Source organism: Chiloscyllium punctatum, chromosome 40 (genome assembly GCF_047496795.1).
Source record: "Chiloscyllium punctatum isolate Juve2018m chromosome 40, sChiPun1.3, whole genome shotgun sequence".
Taxonomy (NCBI): Eukaryota; Metazoa; Chordata; class Chondrichthyes; order Orectolobiformes; family Hemiscylliidae; genus Chiloscyllium; species Chiloscyllium punctatum.
Genome location: NC_092778.1, coordinates 52,971,924 through 52,984,742, shown reverse-complemented (window position 1 = coordinate 52,984,742; position 12,819 = coordinate 52,971,924).

Here is a 12,819-nt window from a genome sequence, read left to right as displayed (position 1 = left end):
GTAGAAAATGCAGTTGTATGCATAAGGAAGTGTCAGCTGTGCCACCTATGTGTCATTAGAAATGTTGAGTTGTGGATGGCTGCTACGTGCACAGTGAAGAGCCATTCTGGATTGCCAATGCTTGATTGTGTGCACAGCTGTGTTCAAACATGGTGGCAGCAGTGTGGATGTTAGGATACCCTGGCAGGGGTGGGTATTTCCACTTATACTGAGTGGGAAAATCAAGTTAGAATTGCACCAGCTGGGCACAGCATGACTGCAGAACACCATAACAGTTTAGGAAATAATGCCTGACTTGCTGTGCTTTTCCAGTGCTACATTTTTCAACACCGTAGCCTAAGCATCTTATCATTGTTCACATTTGAAAATCACATACAAGAAAGCCTTAACTTGCTTCAAAACATTAATTTACATTCAACAACACCAAAACTGAAATAAAGCAAACAGAAATTGCATATGCCTCTTAGAGCATGCACTCTCCAATACCTCTACCTAATCCCGTTAAAACCTTCTCATGTGTTAATTTCTTCCTCTACTTCCTTGGTAAACAAGATGCAAATATTCATTAATATATCACCTATGCCTTTGCCATCTATAATTGCCATTTTTGGTCCCTAATCAGCCCTGTTCTTCCCTTTACCAACATTTTACTATAGATATGCCTATTGAAGATTTTGGAATTCTCTTTTATGTTAGCTGCTGATTTTTATTCATGTTCCCTCTTTGCTTGACTTATTTGAATTTTTCACTTTTTCTTTGAACCTTTTATTTTCAGCCTGGTCTCTGCCTGAGGTAGGACCAGGGGCTCTGAAAGCTTGTGGTTTCAAAAAATCCGATGTCGTGTGATTTTTGACTTTGTCATAGCCAGACCAACACCGGCACCCACACATCAGTTGTATTTCTCCCCGACATCTGTCATAAATACTTTTCCTTCATTACCTTAATTTTCTTCTCTTTTGTCATCCAGGGAGCTCTGGATTTGTTTGCTGTACCTCTCACTTTTGAAGGATTATAAGTTGATTATACCTTAATATCTCTACTTTGCAGGTGACCCATTGTTCAGCTAAATTTTTTCCTGTGAACCTTTCACTTCAATTTATTTAATTCAGATCTGCTCTTACCCTATTGAGGTTGGCTTTCTCCCAGTTAATTATTCTAACTGTGTTGTTTTTGTCTTTTTCCATAGTCAGCCTATTTCTTATAATACAATTATCACAAATATTCATCCATTCATGATTTGATTGGCCTACCTCATGCTAAAGACCAGGTCAAATGGTGTTTTTTTTCTCATTGGACCAGAAACATACCAATGTAAAAACTTCTCTTGAACATACTCCAGAAATCTTCGCTCTCATTTCCCTTTACACTACTTTTATCCGAGTCTATAATTTAAAAATTAAACTTCATGTTATAATTCCCCTATGATTTTTTCATAAGGAAAATGGAGTGAAAATACAATATAGACATTACACAGACTATGGTGAGTGTATGAAGGCACTAATGAGGGAGGCTATTGGGGATTAACTTAACCAGCAAACAAGAGTTAGATAAATTCCTGGAAAAATATTTGAAGCTATGTGGATTGTAGTACACTGACAGGACTTTGATGGACTGTAATGCACTTTTCCAGATGGATAAATTCCTTTTCTAACAGATTACACCTTTAGATACAAATCAGATGTGAGATTGGAGACATTAAGGAGCTTTTTCTCACTGGGTGCTTGATTTCAGACATTTCAAAGGCACAATTTGGCAGCATTATGAAGACACTTAAGCAACCATGAAAATGTAACTTCAATACCCATATTTTACATATTTTATTTTATATCCATTCATAGGTGTTGCTGTGTATGCAATCAGTCATTATCCATCCATACTTTTCCTTATAATGCGGCGGTGTAGGCCTTCATGAATACAGTCCATGAAGCTTACATACATCCACTGTGTTGTTCGCGCATTCCAGAAATTTGACCCAGTGATAGTGATGGAATGGCAAAATTGTTTCATGTTAGCATTGTATGTAGCTTAGAGACAATCTTGCAAGTTGTAGAGTTTCCATGCATCTATTGCCTTTGTCCTTCAGGTAATAGAAGTCACTGGTTTATAAGGTGCTCCTGTTGCAGACTTGGCAAGTTTCTGCACACATCTTGCAGCATTCCAGTTCACTCCTGAACTGTGCCTTATATATAAAGGACAGACTTAAGGAAGTTAGGAAATAGGTTAATCACGACAGAATCCAAATCTCTGAAGTGCTGTTTTTAGCAATGGTGTGCATATGGCTAGTCCAGTTCAATTATTTTTTGACAATGGTAACCCCAGGATGGTGATATTGGAGAACTTAGTGATGGTAATCGAATTGAATGTCAAGGTAAGGTAATTTGATTCTCTCTTGTTAGAGAGGCTCATTATCTGGAACTTGTGTGGCATGGTGCTGACCTCCAAGCCATCATCAAAACCTTCACTAAGGTGTACAAAAGCATGGGCCTTGCCTTACTTGTGAGACGAAGATCCTCTATCAACCTATCCTCAACACATCAAATCGCTACCCCTAATTATCAAAATCTATGATGAGGCTTTGGACCATGTTGACCATTTTACATTCTTTAAGAGGCACGGCTGAAGAGGTTCAATGCAACATTCACTGTGCCAGTACAGTTTTCAGTGGACTGAGGAAAGTGAGTGTTTGAAGACCAGAACTTCAAACCTGCTATCAAACTCATAGTCTACACAGCATCAGTGATACTTACCCTCCAAGTACCCTTTTCTTCAGATGACAGAGGTCACCGGTTTGTAAGGTGCCCTTGTGTGTTTCTGTACCTCAGTGAGTTTCTGTATTACAACTTGCAGCATTCCAGCTTACTCCTGAATTATGCCTAATATACAATGGACATGTGGACTATATACAACAAGCATTTCAAAACCTTAGAAAGGCACCACCTGCCTCCACAAATCCTGCAAATCCAATGGCAAGAAAGTTCCCCAACATCAGTGACCTTGCTTAGACAAACAGACTTGGCATTGGAGCATTGTTCATGCTTGAGCATTTCTGCTGGAATGGCCGCATTGTCCAAATACCTGATGTTAGACTTCTGAAACCAGTGCTCTGCTTGGAACTTCTACACTACAAGGGGCAGACCAAAATCTTCAAGGACACTCTGGAAATTTCCTTGACAAAGTGCAATATCTCCATGGACACCTGGAAACCCTGGGCCAAGACTTCATAAAGTGAAGGGAAAGCATCCAGGAAGGATTTGTATATCTGGATGCTCAGGGCTAATGGTAGAAAGTGAGGACTGCAGATGCTAGAGATCAGAGTTGAGATTGTGATGCTGGAAAAGCACAGCAGGTCAGGCAGCATCTGAGGAGCAGGAGAATCAACATTTTGGGCATAAGCCCCTCAGGGCTAATGCCAAACTGAAGTCAAACATCCACGAAGAAGGAGTGGAGGCAACCCAGAGATCCCACCCTCCCATTTCCCCAAACACTAACTGCCCCAGGTGTAACAGAGTGTGCATTGGACATGTTAGGCACCTGAAAGGCCTTTCTATTAAAATAATTTAGATTCAGCTCCAAAATCCTGAGAATGACAAACAAATGTGGAATGGAGACATGCTGTAAATTGCACTATGTGTGATCTTACTTCCAGAATCAGCCTGGAAGGCAATCATTGCTTTTTCTCTCTCACCCCAGTGTCCTTTTTAGATAAAATTCCAGTTCCTGTTATTTAATTTGTTTTCAGTTTAGCATACTGATTTTATTTTAAATTTAAAATATGCATTATAGGGTAGACAAAGAGGCACACAAACCTACAAAAACATTTCAGACTTTTAAAAGTGTGGCAGATTGTGGAAGAAATTTCAAAGCAGGTTTTAGGGTTTCCAGAGGCACTTTTGATGGGGCAAATATCAAAAGCTAAATAAAAGTTATCTTCAGTCATCTCCACATAATTCATTTGAATTCACCTAATCCTGAGGAGTATAGAGTTGGCAGGGTAAACTATAAAGGGTACATCAGTCTGTGTCTTCCTCACTCCTCACATTATATCATTATTGACGGTGCCTCACAGATGAGGATGCTTCTTCCCCTCTCAGGGCGATTCTGTAGGTGGCTGCCCAGACCGATGCAGCTACTGCAGCCTCTGTCACATTTGGGGCAGAAGGTGGGGGTGGGAGGGGTCAGTGGGGCATTAGTGTGGCAGCATGCTCCTTTTGCTGTTTTCACCTGGCTTCTGCTTTTTCCTGACAGCAAGTCTTGAGATGCTCAATGCCATCCTGGATGCTCCTCTTCCCTTTTGGGCAGTCCTGGGACAGTGATTCCCAGGTGTCTGTGGGATTGTAGCACTTAGCCAGTAAGGCCTTGAGGGGTATCATGAACCTCTTCCTCTGTCCACCTGGGGCTTGCCAGCATGGTCTGGCATTATATATGCCACAAACAACACTAGCATTGTGACTAACAGGTAAAAACAACTACTTCCAATATCAGGGTGACCATGCTGATTGATTTAGTTTTCCATTCCCCCTTCCAACTTCAGTAAATAAATTAAATCCATATTGTTGGCGTTTATAGGCTGAAGGCGTTTCCCGTCCTTACCCATTGTTCAACACAACGGGAGACAAAAGCTGATCGCCGAGGAATCCCTTTACCTGAGTAGCCTCTGGAAATGTGATTGGTGACGAGCTGTAACTGGGTCCGGGGTTAAAAACTGTTCCCAGGAGGCGAGTTTGAAAAGAAAATTATTGCCTGAAGATAATTGTTTTTTTACATAAGGAATCCAGAAGAAGTAAAGCTTTGAATGGTGAAAGTGTATTACAATGCAGACACATTCAGAAATTACAAATTCATTCTCGCATGAAATTCTCTGAAAATTTAGAGGTTCGAGGCTGGTTCGATTTAGAAGAAAAATCCAATTTCTGTTATGGAGTAACTCTATCAAAACTTGCATCTTTCAAAAAAACACCTTCAGGAATAAATACGACTATCCCCCCGCCCCCCAGTACTGATGATAGTAGTTACGGGGTTGCAATCATTGGCAACATTTTGGACTTGCAACATTTTGTTTATACCGGACTGGTGTCCGTGCTCGTATCAGTAGGAGGAAACTCTCTTAAAATCTGTTATCCCCTTGGCAACGTGCTTGAGGGACGCATACGTGTATGCATTTTGCATTCCAGCATTATGTTATCTACCGTATCCCAAAGATAGGAATTCCGAAAATCTCCACTTTCTCCCTATTTCACAGAGTTTTCGCAGCCGATTTACATAAAAACCAACTTTAGATATAATTACATAACTTTAAATCATATTAATGTCCCTTCAAATTGAAATTTTAAATACTTTGAATGTTGTGGTGTTAAGCCATCTAGGTTAATTGAAAAAATACTGCCTGATGCAGCGGTGCTATTCAGCAAGTTGCAAATAAATGCTAAAATGCCCCCTTTCTGTCGTTTTATGCTGTGATGCGCACAGTATGTGTTCACTTTAATTGTAAAGTGTACCACTTCTAAAAGGGCGCTATTTCGTGCTTACGGTTCCACTGCTAGATATCGTATTTTATCACCATCAACGTTGGCAAGATATTACAGATTTTTATTCATTGCAATGAAATTTGTTTATAAATATAAATAAATAACCATGAAACAAGAATCCAAATTTGGTTTTAAATGTGTGGCGGGCTGATGAATACCGAGCCTGAAATTAGCACCTTCAATGTTCCGGGATATGCTTCTTAGGTTTTAAGTATTCATTGTCAGAGTTAATGCAAGTGTAAATCATAATAAAGAACTTGATTTTCTCGGGTCAATACAAGAATTCTGCGAAGTCGGAAGTCCCTAAGTTGTAGACTGCAAGCCTGGAATTGAAGGGCTATCAAGGCCAATAGCAAAGCCAATGGAACAGAACCTTTCACAACGCCAGGGAGTTCTGGGAACAGTCGTAATGTAGACTGTGCGGCAGCTGCTTTGTACACAGCAAGTTCCCGCAAAACAGGTGACCTGCTTTAGTTTTCATAGAATCCCTACAGTGTAGAAACAGGCCATTCGGCCCATCGAGTCAACACCGACCCTCTGGTCAGAAGCTCATCCAAACCAACGCGTCTACCCTATCCCTCTAACCCTGCATTTGCCATGGCTAACCCACCTAGTGTGCACATCTCTGGACGTTATGGGCAATTTAGCATGGACAATCCATCTAACTTACACGTCTTTGGACTGTGGAAGGAAACCAGAACACCCGGAGGAGACTCACACAGACACGGGGAGAATGTGCAAACACCACATAGCTAATCGCCCAACGGCAGAATCGAACCCAGGTCCCTGGCACTTTGAGGCACATGGTGCTGGACAGAGAGAGAACATTGGCCCCGAATTCAGAGAGAAATCCCATATTCTTATCAAGTAAAAAGCGTCTTTGAGTCCTTTCCATCTGTGGGACGGAATAGTTACACAATGTGCTCGAGTCCTGACTCTATGACATTCATTAACAAAGATGGATGGGAGTGAGGGATGGGAGTTAGAGATGTGGGGGTTAACTGGGGAGAATGGATTTCTAGAAAAAGTAAATAAAGAGATGAAATTTGTCATAATGGGAGAACCAAGAAATGAAGTCATAAGTTTCTTGAAATACTAGTTTTCATAAAGTTATTAAAAGTGAGGAGGAGTTTGGATTGAGAAATTGCATAGAACTAGGCTGCCTCACCAGAGGACTCTTGTGGTGCAATGGCTGCAACGCTTACCTCTAATCCAGGCAACATGGATTCAAGTCTCATTTGCTCCAGAGGTATGTAATAACAACTCTGAATGCATTGATTAGAAAATATCTGTAACTGAGTTTATAGAAAGTGGATGATCCAAGACCATGAAGAAGGAGGATGCAGTCTAATCTGCTAACAGTGTGATAAAGGTATCAGTTTCAGAACTAGTATGCACAAAAGTCAGAGAAAAATGGGGCAAAAGTTTTAAATTTGATACTTGGGAAGGTGGAAAGAATCAGATGGATAGGACTGTGAAAATATGAGATGGGGGGTGAGAAGCACATGGTGCAGGACTTTTTAAAATCAAATTGAATGCTATGGAGAAAAAAAGATGGGAGACAAACAAAAGGATTAATGAATGATTTTATTGTCATGTGTATTTTACATTGAAATACAATAAAATTTAGTTAAAAGCTTTCATTTGTCGCCACAATCCCGCACTATTTTGATAACAGGAGAAAATAGAAAGATATAGCTTAAAGAGAATTCCATCTATATTTGAGTTCTGAGCCAGCACAGAACCACTACTGCCTCAGCAGACCCAACTAACACTGAAGTCACCATCCTTTGCTCTGGGTCAATTCACTTTTGCCATCACTTGCACTGTGTATACTAATATTGGAGTCTATCACCATGGTGGATGTTGCTGTGGTGCTGTTTTGCCACCGCTTTGCAGCTGTCAGTGCTGGACCCAACCAACGACGAAGTCTCTGATCCTCAGGTGCCATCTTTAGCCATTGGGCCTACGTCTCTGATGTTGCCTCAGGGATCATTCGCCTCTGTACTGGGCTCAGTATCTGCTACATTGGCCTTGCTCTCCCTTGCATGGAGCTTGCTTTCCCCCGTGTTGGGCTTGTTCTGCCCTCCATATTGGCCTCATTCTCTTCTCTGTGCTGGGCTTGCTATTGGGGAGATTTAGTTCCAAGTTGATAACCAGATAATAAAGGTTTCAGGGACAATGGAGTTGAATGCTCTAATGAAGATGAAAGTGTAAGTATTGGTGTAAGTCAGATATGAAATTTGAAGCTCAGTTCTGGGTCTAATGAAGTATCAGGCTTATTCACAAAGTTTAGTTTGAGTAAGTTATTGGAAAGAAATGGAGTTAGAGGCAAGGAATTATAGTTTATGCAAGGGTTCAAAGAATAATGTCCTCAGTCTTCTCAAAGTTCATTTGAAGAAAAAATATTAACAGCTTTAGTCCTGAACTTGCATGGCTGCTTAGAAACTAATGAGAGCTTGACCTTCGGAATAAGTAAATTCTTGCAGTTCTTTACATATTAATGATGCTAACATACATTTTGATATGGAAAATTCAATAATGAATTAACTGCCACCTCTTTTCCTCATATATGACTTGGCAATTGAGGTTTCACAAATCATGATTTAGAAAAACAGCAAACTTCTGTCCATCATGTCAAGACTTGTATAAAATCTATCAATGGAAACTATTGCAAGACCCAGAATGAATACTGACACAAAATTCTCTTCTTGCATCTTGTCTCAAGGTCATATTGCACATGATAGCATATTCCCTTAATGCTCAGTATGAAGTAGATCAGCATCCTTTGATATTTATTTCAAATATATGTGGACTCCCCGAGAATTCATATGTACTAAGCCCCTGAAATTGATATAATTTCCTGAAAAGAGCAAAAATATTTTCTCATGATAAATTGGCATGCTCCTTATCGCAATACCCATGCAGGCATGGCTCAGAGAATTAAATAGATTTGGTGTCTATTTCCCAACTTGAGTAATATTCCCTTTACCAGTGAGAACATTCTTCACCATGATTAACCCATTTTCTACAAAACCAACAGACCAGATTGTATTTTGCTGATATAGATGAATTTGACCAATTGACAGTGATGACTTTTATCTGGAAAGACAGCATATAGTGTTAACCATCTATCTCCCCTTCAACAGAGCTGGAAACTGACTGCAAAAGCTTCAAGCATGACTGCTAAATAATTCTAAAGTCAGTTTTATTTATCACTTGTGCAACATTAATTAATTATTTTGCTACCTTTCCCAGTACTCTGTGCTTGAATCCAGATTTACACATCACACCACAGTATTGAAATGGCTCTAATCCAAGTTATCAATTATATGTTACAATACTGTGAGAAAGGTAAGCCATCCTATTCATTCTTCTTGATCTGTGCTGCAGCCTTTGCCAAATAGCCATAACATCCAATGATCTGCACTATGGACCAGATGCATGGAACTGCATCTATTTGGTTCATTATCTTCCACCTGATCATTACCAGAGAATCACTTCCCTCTTCTGCACTTCCCTCTTCATATCTCTAATGCTTTGCAAAGATCTATCTTTGACCTCCAATTTCACATCACATCAGCAACACCATCTGATATCATAGTGCCAATCCCCCAATATAAACTGATAATACTCAGCTTTACCATAGCACCATCTGTCTCAACCCTGTCATAGGCTCTAAATGGTTTGGCTATTTGTGCAACATGCGATGCTGAATGACAAACATTTCCTCAACCAAATACTACAAAGATGAAAGACTTTGTATCTGGTTCCCCAACTAAATGTTCTTCCCCTTTGGCATCAATTTTATTCTTCTGAAGGTCATCTTGACTGTTTAAGAGTCTGATGTCATATTTGTGCAGTATGTTAATAGGTCGACGAGGGAAGGGGCTATATTGGACCTGGTATTGGGGAATGAGCCAGGCCGGGTCGTAGAAGTTGCGGTGAGGTACTTCTTTGGGAATAGTGACCACAATTCTGTAAGTTTTAGAATACTTGTAGACAAAGATGAGAGTTGTCCTAAGAGAAGAATACTAAACTGGGCCAAGGCCAATTATATCAAAATTTGGCAGGAGCTGGGAATTGTGGATTGGAAGCAGTTATTTGACGTGAAGTTCGCATTTGATATGTGGGAGGCTTTTAAAGATAGGTTGAAGATAGTGCAGGATAGGCATGTCCCTTTGAAAACAAGGGATAGGAAAGGCAAGATTAGTGAACCGTGGATGACAGGAGAAATCGTGCAACTAGCCAAGAGGAAAAGGGAAGCATATATAAGGTCCAGGTAGCTAAGAACAGGCCTTGGAGGAATATCGGGAGAGAAGGACCAATCTTAAACAAGGAATCAAGTGGGCTAAAAGGTGTCATGAAATAACTTTAGTGAGCAAAATTAAGGAGAATCCCAAGGCCTTTTATTCATATATAAGAAGCAAGAGGGTAACTAGAGAAAGGGTTGGTCCACTAAAGGATAAGGAAGGAAGGTTGCGTGTCGAACCTGAGAAAATGGGTGAGATTCTCAATGATTACTTTGCATCAGCATTCACTGAGGAGAGGGACATGATTAATGTTGAGATTAGAAATAGAATTTTGTTTATTCTGGATCACGTTGACATAAGGAGGGAACATGTGTTGGGTAGGCTAAAGGATATTAAGGTGGACAAATCCCCAGGACTGGATGGGATCTGTCCCAGGTTACTGAGGGAGGCGAGAGAGGAAATAGCTGGGGCCCTGACAGATACCTTTGTAGCATCCTTAAACACAGGTGAGGTGCCGGAGGACTAGAGGGTTGCTAATGTTGTCCCCCTGTACAAGAAGGGTGGTAGGGATATTCCGGGTAACTACAGACCAGTGAACCTGATGTCATTGGTGGGAAAGTTGCTGGAGAAGATACTGAGGGATAAAATCTATTTATATTTGGAAAAGGAATTGGCTTATCAGTGATAGGCAACATGGTTTTGTGTGGGAGAGATCATGTCTCACCAACCTCATAGAGTTCTTTAAAGAAGTGAACAAGTTGATAGATGAAGGAAGGGCTGTAGATGTCATATACATGGATTTTAGTAAGGCGTTTGATAAGGTTCCTCATGGTCAACTAATGGAGAAAGTGAAGTCACATCGTGTGCAGGGTGGAAAAAGCAACAGAAGACAGACAGCAACTGGTTGCTGAGTATTAATGGGAATTTCTCAAAATGGAGAAAGGTGACTAGTGGCGTTCCACAGGGATCAGTGCTGGGGCCACTGTTGTTTGTGATATACATAAATGATCTGGAAGATAGCATTGCTGGTCTGATCAGTAAGTTTACAGATGACACAAAGATTGGTGGTGTAGCAGAAAGCATAGGGGCCTGTCAAAGAATACATGAGAATATAGATAGACTGGAGAGTTGGACGGAGAAGTGGCAGATAAGGTTCAGTCCAGGCAAATATGAGGTGATGCATTTTGGGAAGTCTAATTCTACAGCAAACTATACTATCAGTGGAAGAGCCTTGGGAAAAGTTGATGAGATCTGGGAGTTCAGGTCCTGAAGGTGGCTGCACAGTTGGATAGAGTGGTCAAGAAGGCATATGATATGCTTGTTTCATCAGACGGGGTATTGAGTATAAGAGCTAGCAGGTCATGTTAAAATTGTGTAAGCCTTTGGTTTGGCCGCATTTAGAATTCTGGTCGCCACATTACCAAAAGGATGTGGATGTTCTGGAGAGGCTGCAGAGAAGGTTTACAAGGATGTTACCTGGTATGGAAGGTGCTAGCTATGAAGAGAGGATAAGTAGGTTAGGATTGTTTTCATTAGAAAAAAGGAGATTGATGGGGGACCTGATTGAGGTCTACAAAATTATGAAGGGCATAGACAGGATGGATAGAGAGATAAGCTTTTTCCCAGGGTGAGGGATTCAATAACAAGAGGTCATGCGTTCAAGGCCAGAAGTGAACGGTTTTAGGGGGATACATGCGGCAATTACTTTACACAGAGGGAGGTAGGCACCTGGAATGCATTGCCAGCAGAGGTAATAGAGGCAGGTATGGTGGATTCATTTAAGGTGCATCTGGACAGATGCATGAGTAGGTGGGGATACAGATGCTTAGGAATTGGGGGATAGATTTAGACAGTGGATTTGGATTGGCTCAGGCTTGGAGGGTGGAAGGGCCTGTTCCTGGGCTGTAAACTTTATTTGTTCTTTGTTCTCTATTTGACTTTGAGATGAATTCTGGCCACAAAGCCAAACCATGACGTCATAAGTCCAACTATTTCCATTTCATTAACATTGCCTGACTCTATCCCTGCCTCAACTCATCCACTGCTGGGGCCTTTGTACCTCGTTACGTGACCATTCCAATGTAGTTCAAGTTGACCTCTCATGTTTTACCTTTTGCATACTTGCTCGATTTTTAGATTCTCATTGTTTTCAAACCTCTCATGGTGTCCCCCTTTGTGTCCATATAATGTCCTGTGTCATTTCGCCCTCTTGAACCGCACCCCCTCCACCACCACCTCCATCCCCCCCCTCCCCCCCAACGGTTTTAATCACTCTATCATTGCCTTTAGCTACCAATACAATAAACTGAAAATTGATCTTGAAACCTGAAAGCTTCCTTTTCCATTTTTAAGAAGTTCCTTTAAACCTACCTGTTTAATTAAACTTCAGATCATCTGCTCTCACGTCTTCTTATATGGCAATGTCCAATTTTGTTTGAGGATGTGCTTGTACAGCGCCAGGTGGGAAGTTTTACCATTTTAAAGGCACTCAGGCGTATTAATGATTGTTGTTCCGCAGCTTCGGTGCACAAATAGCGAATTCGTGACATTTATGGTGATGTTAATCGGCCAGAAACAGCTTTAAAATATAAAAAAGGAAACTTCCTCTTGGAAAATGTGTTGATGGAGACCGGACCAGTGATTTCACAAAACATTTGTAAATGGTCTTCACGTGTTGAATAAGAGAGTCCTTGTCCGCCTACCCGTTTCTACTTGCATTAGGACCCGAAGCCACCTTTAATCTATGTCTTTAGCAGGTGTTGCAACCCAATTCAAACCATGACAGCGCGTTTAAATTTGGGTTCTCGAAATAAATTGAGGGACTCTTGCCAGCCTTCAAATGCGTTTTTAACAGAGGAATCTGGTAATACACAAGTAATAATTGTGGAACTAACGCAAATTGCTTCTGACGCTTTTCTTAAAGAGGAAAATATTTGAAATACTTAGCAGATTTGGCAACAACTAGAGAGAGAAACAGCCAGAGTTTCCGGTTCTAACCGAAGTTCCTCCAGTTGAAATATTAACTCTGTTTCTCTCTCCAC